This window comes from Salvelinus namaycush, chromosome 5, assembly GCF_016432855.1.
Source record: "Salvelinus namaycush isolate Seneca chromosome 5, SaNama_1.0, whole genome shotgun sequence".
In the NCBI taxonomy this organism is placed as follows: Eukaryota; Metazoa; Chordata; class Actinopteri; order Salmoniformes; family Salmonidae; genus Salvelinus; species Salvelinus namaycush.
This window is the reverse complement of record NC_052311.1, coordinates 53,893,919-53,908,397: the sequence shown is the minus strand read 5'-3', so window position 1 is coordinate 53,908,397 and position 14,479 is coordinate 53,893,919. Positions and strand designations below refer to the sequence as shown.

At 44.6% G+C, this 14,479-nt stretch overlaps 1 protein-coding gene across 1 annotated transcript in view; it reads left to right on the top strand.

The window, feature by feature from the left end:
* The window catches only part of LOC120048490 (growth factor receptor-bound protein 10-like), a 77,749-nt gene that overhangs the window by 45,866 nt on the left and 17,404 nt on the right, over nucleotides 1-14,479 (top strand). The window lies entirely within an intron of this gene.

The window sequence follows — 14,479 nt, the reverse complement described above, 5'->3', positions numbered from 1 at the left end:
ATTTTTACTATTTTTACTACATTTTAGAATAATAGCGAAGACATCAAAACTATGAAATAACACATATGGAATCTTGTAGTAACCATTTGGTTGGTTAAATCAATCTAAATATATTTTAGATTCTTCAAAGTAGCCACCCTTTGCCTTGATGACACATTTGCACACTCTTGGCATTCTCTCAACCAGCTTCATGAGGTAGTCACCTGGAATGCATTTAAATTAACAGGTGTGCCTTGTTAAAAGTTCATTTGTGGGATTTCTTTCCTTCTTAATGCGTTTGAGCCAATCAGTTGTGTTGTGACAAGGTAGGGTATACAGAAGATAGCCCTATTTGGTGAAACACCAAGTCCATATTATGGCAAGAACAGCTCAAATAAGTATTGAGAAACAACAGTCATCATTACTTTAAGACATGAAGGTCAATCAATCTGGAAAATGTCAATAACTTTGAAAGTTTCTTCAAGTGCAGTCGTAAAAACCATCAACCGCTGTATTGAAACTGGCTCTCATGAGGACCGCCACAGGAAAGGAAGACCCAGAGTTACCTCTGCTGCAGAGGATAAGTTCACTAGAGTTAACTGCACCTTAGATTTCAGCCCAAATAAATGCTTCACAGAGTTCAAGTCACAGACACATCTCAACATCAACTGTTCAGCGGAGACTGCGTGAATCAGGCCTTCATAGTCGAATTGCTGAAAAGAAACCACTACTAAAGGACACATTAAGAAGAAGAGAATTGCTTGGGCCAAGAAACACCAGCAATGGACATTAGACCGGTGGAAATATATCCTTTGGTCTGATTATTCCAAATTTGAGATTTTTGGTTCCAACCGCTGTGTCTTTGTGAGACGCAGAGTAGGTGAACGGATGATCTCTGCATGTGTGGTTCCCACCGTGAAGCATGGAGGAGGAGGTGTGATGGTGTGGGGATGCTTTGCTGGTGACACTATCTGTGATTTATTTAGAATTCAAGGCACACTTAACCAACATGGCTGCCACAGCATTCTGCAGCGATACGCCATCCCATCTGGTTTGCGCTTAGTGGGACTATCATTTGGTTTTCAACTGGACAATGACCCAAAACACACCCCCAGGGTGTGTAAGGGCTGTTTGATCAAGAAGGAGAGGGATGGAGTGCTGCATTAGTTGAGCTGGTCTCCACAATCACCCGACCTCAACCCAATTGAGATAGTTTAGGATGAGATTGACCACAGAGTGAAAGAAATGCAGCCAACAAGTGCTCAGCATATGTGGGTACTCCTTCAAGACTATTGGAAAAGCATTCCTCATGAAGCTGGTTGAGAGAATGCCAAGAGTGTGCAAAGCTGTCATCAAAGCAAAAGGTGACTACTTTGAAGAATATAAAATATATTTTGATTTAACATTTTTGGGGTTACTACATGATTCCATATGTGTTATTTCATAGTTTTGATGTCTTCACTATTATTCTACAATGTAGAAAATGGTAAAAATAAAGAAAAACCCTTGAATGAGTAGGTGTGTCCAAACTTTTGACTGGTACTGTATGTTTTTTTGTTTTATTAAAAATACATTTTCAGATGGTAAAACGTTTTTAGTGTAAACTTAAACGACTAAAACCAGATTTAAAGTATGTAGAAAAGATAATGGAGCTATATGTTTTTAAATAAGAACATCTTTGAGAACTAATATCACCAAAATAAAAACTAGACAGGGAGAATCTAAAATTCAAAAAATATCATGGCATGGCCCCCATTGATTTTGTTATAATGTTTGAGTCACTCAGATAACATAAGAGCATGGCATAAGCCGTGGCAAATTTTGGAGAATTGAAGGAAACTAGCATTTTGCCTCTGCGGCCAAGAGGACGGCCTTTAAAAATGTTTGGTTGGAGCCCATGCCATTGGCCACGCCCACTACCCCACCTTAGTTGAAAGAAATGGGAAGGCTGCAGTGAACTCTTTTTTGGAAGAGAGTCACTCTTAATCATTACTATAGCAGAGCCGAGATTACTGTAAAAGGGATGTATATTTCGAATAAATATGTCCCTGGCTAATCCTGACTCAAGTTTTATGGCTCTGGGGTTCAGAGCCTGTATTAGCAGACCCTGGGTTCAAATTGTATTATTGTATTTCTTTCAAATACTTTTAGCTGCTTGATAGAGCTTGCTTGGCTCAATGGAACCTGTGGAAAGTGCAAGACCGCCAATCTGGCACTTCAGGCAGGCTCAATGAAAGTATTTGACATTAGACAAATACTATTTGAACCCAGGTCTGGTCTGTAAGAACTGGCAGCATGAGCTGTAGTCTGTAGATGCAGGGAGCTGGAGATGGAAAATAACCATATATTTATTTGGTACTATGTACCTTTGGCTAGAACATGCAGCGTTTGTAAAGCAGTTCTAAAGCATGTTTTTCCGGTTTGTGATTGGCCCACGATACTGAGATAAAGACATATGTTACCTAAAAACCTGTGTGTGTGTGTACGTGCATTTGTGCATCTGTGTGTGTGCACATGTGAGGTTGGGGGTCGTAGAGATGGGCCCTGCTCCACAGCTGGCTCTGCTTTGCTCTCCCAGCATGCAGTGCCTGTCCTCTAGAATCGTCTCTGTCTGTTTGTCCGTCTTTCTGCCTGCCTGCATGCCGACCCTGGAGGCCTGGCTGGCTGGCGGAGTAGGGCTGGTGAGAAGTTAGCTGTTTACAGAATTTTCCGACCTCTGGGCGCTTTCTGACAGGCTCCCATTCCTCTTCCCCAGCCCCCGCGCATTGGAGGCATGCGAACGCTGCGCTGCCGGCTGGCCTGTCAGGGATCACTGCGCAGTCTGTTACACGATGCCCATATGATTTTCATTTGCCTCCCCCCCCCAAAGTCTCAGTCAATGACCTAGCTCTCTCTCTCTGTGTCTCACCCCAGCCGTGCTCTTAAAATGGTAGTGTTAACAAATAACAGACTTGTTTCGTTATGGACGGACGGATGTTCACTGGCTGGTTTTGACAACCCTGGTGGCGTAGGGTTTTTCATGATCTGTTAACTGGACTGAAGATGGAGTTTTTTTAATTTAAATTTTCTTATTTTATCCCCTTTTTCGTGGTATCCAATTGGTAGTAGTTACTGTCTTGTCTCTTCGCTGCAACTCCCGTACGGACTCGGGAGAGACGAAGGTCGAGAGCCATGCGTCCTCTGAAACACAACCCAACCAAGCCACACTGCTTCTTGACACAATGTACATCCAACCCGGAAGCCAGCCGCACCAATGTGTCGGAGGAAACATCGTACACCTAGCGACCTGGTCAGCGTGCACTGCGCCCGGCCCGCCACAGGAGTCGCTAGTGCGCAATGAGACAAGGATATCCCTGCTGGCCAAACCCTCCCTAACCCGGACGACGCTGGGCCAATTGTGCGCCGCCCCATGGGCCTCCCGGTCGCGGCCGGCTGCGACAGAGCCTGGGCTCGAACCCAGAATCTCTGGTGGCACAGCTAGCACTGCCTTAGACCACTGCGCCACCCGGGAGGCCCGGAGATGGAGGGTTTTGACCAACCAGTAGTCACTATACTAACTAGTCCTGATTCTGCCAGCCTGACTGACCTGGACACCCTGTCCCAAGTGTTGCGTCTTCAGCTGATCTGGACACAATGTTCTCTGTAATTAGTGGATGTATGCTGATCTGATGTGAGTTGTCCATGGGTTGGCACTGGTTGGACAGGAGCTGCAGATCTGAATGTACTGTCTGTACCTTGCGCGCCCTCCGTCCCGGTCCTGTCTGTCTGTCCGTCTCTGTCTGTCATGTCTGCTCTGTAAGTCATCAGATCTAAAGAGGCAAGTTGGATGCGACCCACCTAACTGACTCTCACAGCACAGAGTCCAAGGGCCTCCATCACCATGCAGTCAGACTCTGGGTTCCAGCCCATGCCACACACCATCAGGGACAAGTCTAAGCACGCCAGCGACACCGCATGTGACACAACTGTGCTGCAGCCCTATTACTGGGTTAGTAAACTGCACTGTCATGCCTGGTGCCTAGTCCTTCGTAGCTTAGCCTCCTTTCTGTTTCAATTAGACTGTTGTTAAGTTGACACACCGGTGACACAGGTTCACCTCCCGATCCCATCCCCTCCCTCCGCCTCTTCCCTTGTGTGCAACGCTTTATCCTTTTAAATCGTTCTGTGAACTCAGCAGCTGGCACGCACACTGAAAGGAGAAGGAGTGTGTGGAGAGAGAGATGAGCAATATGGTTAATAGCCTCTGAGCTCATTACTGTGGCGATGCATATTTACGCATGGTGAGGTAAGAGGCTTGGAATAGTAGCCACTCAGTCAGTTAGTGAGTGATATTGGTGGCATAGAGGGCAAACTTAACATTGGTGGCATAGAGGGAGAACTTGACATTGGTGGCATAGTGGAAGAACTTGACATTGGTGGCATAGTGGAAGAACTTAACATTGGTGGCATAGAGGAAGAACTTGACATTTTTGGCATAGTGGAAGAACTTAACATTGGTGGCATAGAGGGAGAACTTGACATTGGTGGCATAGAGGGAGAACTTGACATTGGTGGCATAGAGGGAGAACTTGACATTGGTGGCATAGAGGGAGAACTTGACATTGGTGGCATAGAGGGAGAACTTGACATTGGTGGCATAGAGGGAGAACTTGACATTGGTGGCATAGAGGGAGAACTTGACATTGGTGGCATAGAGGGCAAACTTGACATTGGTGGCATAGAGGGAGAACTTGACATTGGTGGCATAGAGGGAGAACTTGACATTGGTGGCATAGAGGGAGAACTTGACATTGGTGGCATAGTGGAAGAACTTTGCGAAAGGAGTCTCCACTTGATGTCATCCACATTGTTTGGATTCACATGAACAGTAATGGCTGTGTATGGAATGTAAAAATTGGCTATTTAGAACATAGAATGAATATAATGTGAATAATTGTAAATGTTGTAAATTCAATGGCAGAGCATATGATGCCACTCATCGATGTCACAGTAAACTCACTACATGTTAGTAGGGATGTGCAGCATTCTATCACCTCCACAGCTGAGCATCATACTTGGCTGCTGGGGATTCAGGAATGCCCGAGTTTGGGTCAGAGTTCACCCTTTTCCACTGTAAATAAAATGTTGGTATATTGCTGATGTTGGCTCGTCTGAGTGTTTAGGTTAATTGCGTTGGAACAGAATTTCAGGTTAATGTGTTCTGCAGCGCTGAGTTGGAGATCAAAGTGACCAGTGCCAGAAATGTGCTGCCTCGCTTAGACTAGAGGGAGTCTGTTTTAACAGGCTCTTAAACCACACCAACAGTGAAGCAGCACATCCCAGATCCTACAGCGGGCTGACTTAGTGTACATGCCAAATGGCACCCTATTTCCTTTATAGTGCACTACTATTGATCACGGCCCATAGGAAGAAAAAAAGTTGTGCACTGTGTAGGCAATAGAGTCCCATTTTGAACTTAGGCAAAGTATCATGTAATCACGGCCCATAATTGTTCAGAGCCCCGTGTATGGAAGCAATACATGCTTATTGTTTCTCTTTCCCAAAGAATGTTCCCAAATGGAACATAGAAGGATTACATGGGACCAGTCAGCACTAGGCATTCTGTGCTGCTGCTGGGAGAGAACATTCCTCCTGCAACTGCTTGTAGGACTTTCAGCTGGCTCGGCTCTGACTAGATCTTTCTCAACCCCTCCAAAGAGAATTGTTTGGGTTCAATTTAATTAATTGAGGCACGTTGCAGGCAGAGGTACTGGAGAGGAGAGGCTGCTGTACTGTAGCTCAGTATCTAATCTCATACGTGGGTGAAGTAAGCATGCTGTTCACTTGCAGGTCTTAAATTGGTGCCTGCGTACGTGTGTGTACGTGCGTGTCTGTGTATATCTATGTGTTGCACGCTGACTGGCAGCACTCTTGAGATACAAATTGCAACTGTGTTGTTAACAAATGCTTGTTGGAGGCGTGCCAGGGAGCTTGTGGTTTATTCTGGAACATCTCATGTGTCAGGCCATATTTAACCCTCCACTTACCCAGCAAGACAAGCCTCGACCTGCTGCTTGGATTACTCGGCCAGTGCACCAGTCACTCAGTGACAAAAATCTGTGACTGTTTTATCGACAGCCCTGCCTTGCTCTGCTTTGTGTGTTAAGTTCTGGGGAACTGAGAGATGCTATGCTACGCTATATTAGGCTAGGCAAAGGGTATTTAAATCTTACCCGAGGTCCGGACTACTGCTTTAGCCAAACGCTATGCCACGCCTACGGATGTTATTTTCTTCTCCGCAATGCGTCCCTGAGTACCTCCGCGGCCTTCTCTGATTGGTCCAGAAACCTATCGGTTGGGCCTGAGCCAGAACACGGTTGGAAAATTCGTAATTGGCTTTGATACTCTGATTGGTTAAAGATGATCCAATCGATGATGACTTACTCTTTTTGCAACGCCCCTCGTCACCACAAACAATTACAATGAAATTACTACTAAAGTAGGTAGTGAACGACAGAGCAGCGGAAGAATTTAGTGTGAGTCGTCAGGCTAGACTACTGCTGGTTTTCTGTTCTACGTACCTGATAATTAATTGCACCAACATGGTGTCCCAGGTTTAAATCGGTCCCTGATTAGAGGGGAACAATGATATGCTTTGAGGTCCAGATATGAATTGGAGGGGGTTAGGCTATGCTAGACCATGCTAGTATAGGCTATGCTAAACACTAACTGCTATGATGTAGGCTTAGCTGGACAAACTGGCTGGCTGTGGTTCCCCATTGGGAGAAGGACGTTAAGGTACCTCACTCTGTACACTGAGCCTGCCAGGTCACAGGTCAAACTAAGTAACACACCTGTCCCTTTGTGTTTTATGTCTCTTATTTACAGACTGCTAGACGATACCCTGGTTAGCTGTGTCATGTTAGCTTAACTGAGATAGACACGGTGAGTTCTCTTAGCAGGTAAAGTTACAAGCCAGAACAAATCCCTCACTTAGTACAGGCCTGTTCATTACTATAGCACAGGAATCATCAACTAGATTCAGCTGTGGATCGATTTCTTTCTAATCACTAAGCTAAGGACCCTGGGACCGAACACCTCCCTCTGCAACTGGATCCTGGACTTCTTGACGGGTCGCCTGCAGGTGGTGAGGGTAGGCAACACATCCGCAACACTGACACTGAACACGTGGCCCTTCAGGGGTGTGTGCTTTGTCCCCTCCTGTACTCCTTGTTCACCCACGATTGTGTGTCCGCGCACGACTCGCAACATTATCATTAAGTTTGCAGACACGATGGTGGTAGGCCTGATCACCGACAACGATGAGACAGCCTATAGGAATGCAACAACCTCTCCCTCAACGTCAGCAAGACAAAGGAGCTGACCGTGGAGAGCCGAGCACGCCCCCATTCACATCGACTTGGCTGTAGTGGAGCGGGTCGAGAGCTTCAAGTTCCTCAGTGTCCACATCACTAAGGATCTATCATGATCGAAACACACCAACACAGTTGTGAAGAGGGCACGACAACGCCTCTTCCCCCTCAGGAGGCTGAAAAGATTTGGCATGGGCTCTCAGATCTTCAAAAAGTTCTGCAACTGCACCATTGAGAGCATCTTGACTGGCTGCATCACCGCTTGGTTTGACAACTGCTTGGCATCCGACCGCAAGGCGCTACAGAGGGTAGTGCATACTGCCCAGTACATCACTGGTGCCGAGCTCCCTGCCATCCAGGACCTCTATACCAGGCAGTATCAGAGGAAGGCCCTAAAAATTGTCAGACTCCAGCCACCCAGGTCGTAGACTGTTCTCTCTGCTACCGTACAGCAAGCGGTACCTTCTGCACCAAGTCTGGAACCAAAATAACCCGGAACAGCTTCTACCCCCAAGCCATTAGACTGCTAAATAGTTAGTCCGGGTAGCTAGTTGGTTAACTATTTAACTATCTGGCATTGACCCTTTTTGCACTAAATGTTTTGATTCACATACGCTGCTGCTACTGTTTACTATCTGTCACTTTATTCTTAATTATATGTACATATCTACCTCTTACCTCGTACCCCTGCACATCAACTAGGGAATGGTAGTCCTTGTACAGCCAAGTTATTATTACTCATTATGTATCTATTATTACTTTTATTATTACATGTTTAACTATTTTCTTTCTCTCTGCTTTGTTGGGAAGGGTCCGTAAGTAAGCAGTTCAGTAGTCCACACCTGTTGTTTAGGAAGCATGTGACAAATAACATTTGATTTGAATTGGGCCTGCAGGCCGGGCCGCCATTTGGGAACCCTGCTCTATCATATGTGAGTCCCTGATCGTGTCCCTGTTTTAGAGATTTGCTGTTTTGTTATGGTTAGTATGACCTATTTATGTTCATTATACTCATTATGTAGACTGATGATTTTCACTCTGTATTTGGGGAAATTAATCCATGATTTTCAGTATTTTAATGTGATCCTCTGTAATAAACACACATGGATAGTTTTTCACCAGTGTCAAGCATGGATATGTTCCCAAAGTTCCTGCATGGGCCACAGTTTTAGTCTGAGAACATTATACAATAGCCGTCTATATATAGAAGTGTGTGTGTAGCCCATATTGAACGTGTGAGAAAAGACCAGTTGATTCATCATTGTATGACTTTACTGGAGGGAATGTGAACTGCCCTGCTCTGTGTCCAGGATGGAGTCTTGACAGGGTGGAATGTGTTGCTGCAAGCTGTTAGTTCATCTGGCCTGAGTAGAGTGTCTCAGCGGGCCCGCCAAGCTTCAGCTGGACTCATGTAGGTCATGGAGACTGCATGGAATCCTCCACTGCAGGGCAGAGCAGGCCTCTCTCCCGCACAACTCTCTTGCTCTCTAAACTGAGAAGAGGGCAGCTTCTCTCACTCTCAACTCTCACTCTCAACTTTCTGCTTTTCTCTCTGCCCTGTGTCTCTCTTCCTCCCTCTCTCTCAACTCTATCTCTCTCTGCCTCTCCCTCTCTCAACTCTCTCTCTCGTACAGGAAAGTAGGACAGCTCAGATTTCTCTCAAGTGGAACTAGTGTTCACAGAGAGAGGAGGGAAAAGAGAGGGGAAAAGAAAGGGGGAGAGAGTGAGAGATGGAGACACAAGGAAAGTGCTTTCTGTCAACAGGAAAAAAGAGATGCAACTGTACTCCCACACTCTCAGCATATACATTCAATTCATCTCTAACTTGTTACATTTTGAAAAGGCAACCATTGGAGGAAATGCAGACAGACAACTGGCTTAATTCAAATAGCAGTAATGACTAAGTCCAGAGTAGAGAGCAGAGCAGCGCCATTGGAATGAGGCCTGATCTTGGCTTCTCTCCAGAAACACCTAATTATACTGGAACACAATGTACATCTATGTGAAATCTCTGAAATCAAATCTCTCTCACCGTTTCTCAGCACTCACTTTTAATAAACTGATTCTGCTGCTGACTTCTTGTATTGTAGTAGGTAGGCCTATACCAGAGTAGAGCATTATATAGTTTGAGTGAGCAGGTTCCCAGTGTGTGGGTATGTGTGGGTGTGGGTGCGCCACCAGTAGCTAGCTGGCCTTGGCCTGGCCTTACAGCTTGGGTGACCAGTGCAAGTAGAAGTACAGTGAGTGCAGCTTGCGGGCGGCTGGTTTTATTGTGTAGTCAAATTTGAATGATGTCATCTTTTTGTGAGTGCCCAATGGCAGTCCCTGAGTCCCGTAAGGGGACAATGATCTGCGGTGCGGTGGCCTGAAAGGGTGCTACCCGGGTCCCTGCTGCGCAATTAACCAGTCTGCTCCTATTGGAGAAATGTTTGTCTCCTCTCTGGATTGATCTCAGTAGGGAGCTGCAGGGAAAGAACTCGGCCATTCAAAGGGGATTGTTGGGGTTGGAGGCTGGGGCCGATGTGATGTGTGTGGCAGGGAGGAGGTATGGGAGCTTCAGGCTCTGCTCAGGGGGGATTCTTCCCAGAGGAATGCACAGAGCCGATGGATCAGCCTCTATTTGATCTATATATAGACACCGTCCGTGGGTCTTTTTGCTTGTGGTTTGTTCTGGTTTGAAGGGACTAAGGAACTGAGGGATTGTTTGGTTTTGGGGGTGCGTTCCATAATGGTAGCTTGTTGAGTTTTAGTTAACTTCTAATGGCTGGGATCCCGTTAACGGGATCGATATGACAACAGCCAGTGAAAGTGCAGGGCGCCAAATTCAAAACAACAGAAATCTCATAATTAAAATTCCTCAGACATACAAGTATTTTACACCATTTTAAAGATAAACTTGTTGTTAATCCCACCACAGTGTCTGATTTCAAAAGACTTTACGACGAAAGCACAACATATCATTATGTTAGGTCAGCACCTATTCACAGAAAAACACAGCCATTTTTCCAGCCGAAGAGAGGAGTCACAAAAATCATAAATAGAGATAAAATGAATCACTAACCTTTGATGATCTTCATCAGATGACACTCATAGGACTTTATGTTACACAATACATGTATGTTTTGTTCGATAAAGTTAATATTTATATCCAAAAATCTCAGTTTACATTGGCGCGTTATGTTCAGTAATGTTTTGCCTCCAAAACATCCGGTGATTTTGCAGAGAGCCACATCAATTTACAGAAATACTCATAATAAACATTGATAAAAGATACAAGTATTATACATGGAACTTTAGATAAACCTCTCCTTAATGCAACCGCTGTGTCAGATTTCAAAAAAACTTTACGGAAAAAGCACACCATGCTATAATCTGAGTACAGCGCTCAGAGCCCAAAACAACCATAAAGATATCCGCCATGTTGTGGAGTCAACAAATGTCAGAATAGCATTATAAATATTCACTTACCTTTGATGATCTTCATCAGAATGCACTCCCAGGAATCCCAGTTCCACAATAAATGTTTGATTTGTTCCATAAAGTCCATCGTTTATGTCCAAATACCTCGTTTTTGTTTGCGTGTTCAGTACACAATCCAAACTCACGACGCGCTGGCAGGTCCATGCAAAAGTTCAGACGAAAAGTCATATTACAGTTCGTAGAAACATGTCAAACGAAGTATAGAATCAATCTTCAGGATGTTTTTAACATAAATCTTCAATAATGTTCCAACCGGAGAATTCCTTTGTCTTCAGAAATGCAATGGAACGCAAGCTAACTCTCTCACGTGAACGCGCCTGGTCAGCTAATGGCACTCTGCCAGAGCCCTGACTCAAAGAGCCCTCATTCACCCCTCCTTCACAGTAGAAGCATCAAACAAGGTTCTAACGACTGTTGACATCTAGTGGAAGCCTTAGGAAGTGCAATATGATCAATATCCCACTGTATCTTCGATAGGCAAAGAGTTGAAAACCTACAAACCTCAGATTTCCCACTTCCTGGTTGGATTTTTTCTCAGGTTTTTGCTTGCCATATGAGTTATGTTATACTCACAGACTTCATTCAAACAGTTTTAGAAACTTCAGAGTGTTATCTATCCAAATATACTAATAATATGCATATATTAGCAACTGGGCATGAGTAGCAGGCAGTTTACTCTGGGCACCTTATTCATTCAAGCTACTCAATACTGCCCCCAGCCATAAGAAGTTAATGAGTCAAGCTATTCTGAATTTTTGGGAACATATGCTGATATCTGGAACCACCAGACTTTTTTACAAATATATACAGAGTTAGTCATATATTATAACCTAATCAATGTTTTCCAAAGAGAGTCGTTTTTTCATCATGCCCTTTGAGCCAATAGACTGACTGTTTTTGACTGGGCTGCCCTGTACTGTACTCCCATGGCTAACATTCGTTATATCAATGGGATATGGTTGAGTTTCAGCCACGAGCTGGGTGGTTTGCATGTGGGAGTTCGATGGGGATGAGTAGTCACTGTGGCCTAGATGTTAACCACAGTGTGGCGTTAGTTCATCCACATCTCTCCACTTCTGAAAGCATCAAATTACTGTTTTAACTGGCCCCAGCATCTGCTAAATACACTACTAAACGTGCACGATAGTACTTCAAAACTTTCCAAATCATGCATATTATTATATATTCTGTTGTTTTCTTGTTCTGTACCTAGCTCACTAACTAACTGCGTTGGAGGGAGAGTGCATTGTACATGACTTGGTATTGTGCTTCCGAAAGCCCTCATTTTAGTCCTTGGCCAATGTTCTGGTCATTTTTCTGCATTAGTGAGCCTGGATAAATCCCCTCTTTGGGGGTGCTTAATTTGACAAAAAAAATTGACAACAAGAAGCGGTTCATGTCCACCTCATGAGTCAGCAGTATTTACGTAGCGTTCCCTTTAGAGGTCGACTCAGCCCAGCACTTCTCCCCGGGCCAGCAGGCTGCAGGCAGCGAGTGAAGCTCAGGACATGACAAGCTTTGTCTTTATTGTCTTTATTCCAGGTTTTGTCTCACATTCTCATTAGTGGATGTCAATGGCCACTGCAGTTCAGAGACCACACAGAGCACACAGTACATTTGGCTTCATTAAAGAGGTACTTGTAAACGGGACTGGTTTGTTGGTGGGTTGCAGAGAGGGGGCGAGACCACCGCTCAGTCGACCGCTAGCCAACACTGTTTAATCAATGGCTGTTCTTTTGGGGGATTAGAGAGTAGAGCCACTTCTTTGGTTTTGGTTTTTAATAACTTAGGGAGATAATGGAGGTAGCCTACAGAGAAGCACTAGATTTAGAATTGCCTCCTTACAGATTTAATTGAACTCAGGTTTTTCTTATGAAGAAGATTTAAGCCTAAAGGTATTCAATTGTAGGTCCGGGAAGATACCAGTATCACGATACTCGTCAGTATCGTGGCAAGGAAACAAATGTTATGGAAAACAGCCCTAATGTTGAAAACAAACATCCTTATGTTGTCATCCAGAGTCACGTGTATTTATTACATACAGCAGGATTTTAAAGAACCAAAGAATTTGGTCTGCTTCGTGTTTTCATTTTTGACATGGAAATATTGAGATACTGGTATCGTCACAGCCCTATTTAAATGGTTCCACCACTTACTCTTTGCTTCTTATGTCATAGCCAATAAAATGTTGTTATATGGCATGGTACAGTAGGCTATAATAAATATAAAATGCCTCTCAAAGAGATCAGGTCAGATGTTTCCATCAGAGGAATTACCCATAGAAATAGAATGAACAGAATAGACTTGGAACCTCTGACTTTGGCAATTTCACTGGTAAACTCATGGGTGCACTATGTTCTACGCATTCTAATTCTATGGCATTACCACTACTACCCCACTGTAGCCTGCTTACTGAAGACCCAAATGAGATATCAGTGCCATCTTCATTGGCTGCATCCCAAATGGCACCATTTACAGTACTTAGCATGGTAAAACCTATTCACTGGTGACCCTCTATATTACTTCACCATTCCTTTCCTGTGTGGGATACAAGCAGAGAGGACCTGATGTGTCACCACAACCTTATAGATTTCTCCATATTAGACTGAGGTTAATCATCCATAAGAGGCTAGTAACCAGTAATAACCAGTAATCTAGAGTTTTTAACACATCCCTGATGTAAATGTTGTGCTTTTAATGCACTTGTAATGTGTATGAGTGAGAGTGGCTGAAGAGTGACATTGCGCGCGTGTGTTTGTGTGTGTGTGTGTGTGTGTGTGTGTGTTTGTGAGAGAATGAGAGTGGCTGAAGAGGGACATTGCCTGTGTGTGTGTAGCTTGGGGCTCTCAGCAGCTTGTCCCTGGGTAATTACATCACAAGTCCTGAGTCATCCTGGAGGCCCACCACTGAATGAAAATAGTGTTCAGAAAGAACCGGAAGACAACCCAGCACACCCCCCTCTCTCGCTCGCTCTCTCTCTCTCTGTCTTTCTCTTTCCTTCTCTCCCTCCCCTGTCTTCCCCTTCCTTCCTTTCATTTTCCCTCTCTCTTTCTCCCCTCCCTCCACCCCTCTCGCTCTTTCTTTCCCTCTCTCTTTATCACAAGGACATCTTTTCTCTTTAGAAAAAAGAAGTGGAGTAGGTCAAGGAAGCGTGCCGTGTCTCCTCAGTCCTCCTCACTCACTTGAATGTCTTTCTGTTCCTTTCATCACATTGGGATGCAATGTTGGATTGAAACATTTTCCACTTAGAGGTTGAGAGGTTATGTTCCTGCTCTTGTTCGGTTAAGTTAGGACCATGTGCTCCAATTCTCTACCCCCTGAAGTGTGTACTTGTTAACTTCTCTACACACATGTCAAAGCACGTGACTCCTCTCCTCATAATATCCAGTACAGTATGTATTCTAGGATAATAATACGATGTAAAAGTGATGTAATAGGCATAGTGGTGTAGTACTGGTTGTGCTATCTCATTCCACATAAGGAGTGTTAGCTGCTGGCAGTAGTAGTGTGTCCTGTTGTAGTACAGCATGGTAGGTATGTGACATGGGGTTTTCCCCACTGACTCACCAGGCAGGCCAGTAGTGAGGTAGTGATAAGTCAATGAGGAGAGGGGTGTGGCTGCAGTGACAACTGGAAGTCTAGTATAGTGGCATGTACACTACACATAG